Source organism: Sinocyclocheilus rhinocerous, unplaced genomic scaffold, assembly GCF_001515625.1.
Source record: "Sinocyclocheilus rhinocerous isolate Xijiao unplaced genomic scaffold, SAMN03320098_v1.1 scaffold62, whole genome shotgun sequence".
NCBI lineage: Eukaryota > Metazoa > Chordata > Actinopteri > Cypriniformes > Cyprinidae > Sinocyclocheilus > Sinocyclocheilus rhinocerous.
The window spans coordinates 3,456,204-3,457,409 of NW_015656585.1; positions in this window are offsets into that span (position 1 = coordinate 3,456,204).

Genomic DNA, 1,206 nt, shown 5'->3' on the forward strand with positions numbered 1-1,206 from the left:
TTGATGGATAAAAATTTAATTAAAATAAGCATGTAACGACCACAAACGGAGGAAAATAGCGGAGTAAAAGTACCGATACATCACTTAAAATGTACTCAAGTAAAAGTAAAAGTACACAATTTTTAAACTAATCAAAAAAGTACAATTACTGATAAAAACTACTTAATTACTGTAACGTGAGTATTTGTAATTCGTTACTTCACACCCCTGCTTATTTATAGTATAAATGCATCATGAAAACAAAATACATTTACTTGAGAAGCAAAATGACTTAAGGTCTTGTTGCCTATTACATAGAGAAATTAACAACCTTTTGTTGTAAAGCAAGGACAAGAAAAGGAAAACAAGTTTTTTTTTTCTCACACCATTCATGTTTTAGTCATTAACCTCATTATGGCCTTTTAGATCAGTTCATTTATCTTTTTTAGGGATATCAAAATATTTACTAGAAAACAAGACAGATAAAAGTTAAGAACATTATTATTATTATTTTATTTTATTTTATTTTTTTGAAGCGCACAACATTTATCACAAAGGCACATGCGACCTGGTCACACAGCTTTAGGTAATCATCATGCTTTTATACAACAGTTCCACAAAGAGAAAGTGAATAATTATTCAGTTCAAATAAAATTGGGCCAGTTTATATTTTTTCTCCACCAATGAATAATTACAATGTTCAAAGGCTTCTCGTTATCAAACACAATAATTTAAGGTCAATTAGAATAAGATATTACTGATATTTCTGCTGTAATTATGACAAAACTGCTTGTTTTCAACTTTTTTATTAAAATAACTGGGAATGTTGACATATTAAACTAATTAACCACAATTCATTTTGTGATTCCAGAAGTTTCAAGAAGTGTATGTTCTTCACTAAGAACAACAGTTAGTGAGGGAAGACAAAGAAACATGATTTTAGTTTCAGTCCTGATTTTATGTTTTTAAAATTTATTTAGATTAGAGTCTATATTATATATATATTAATAATAATTTATTAATTTAACATTTTTCGAGTCATCCTGTGTCCCCCCTGGACAACGTGATCTCATGATAATTCGTATGTATTTTACGTAAAATGTGGTTCTATAAAACTTATTTACTTACGTTTTTACAGGCACTAAAACGTACAATACTGACGTATTTTCAGCATCTAAACGTACAAATACTTACTTATTTTCAGCATTTAAACGTACAAAACTGACG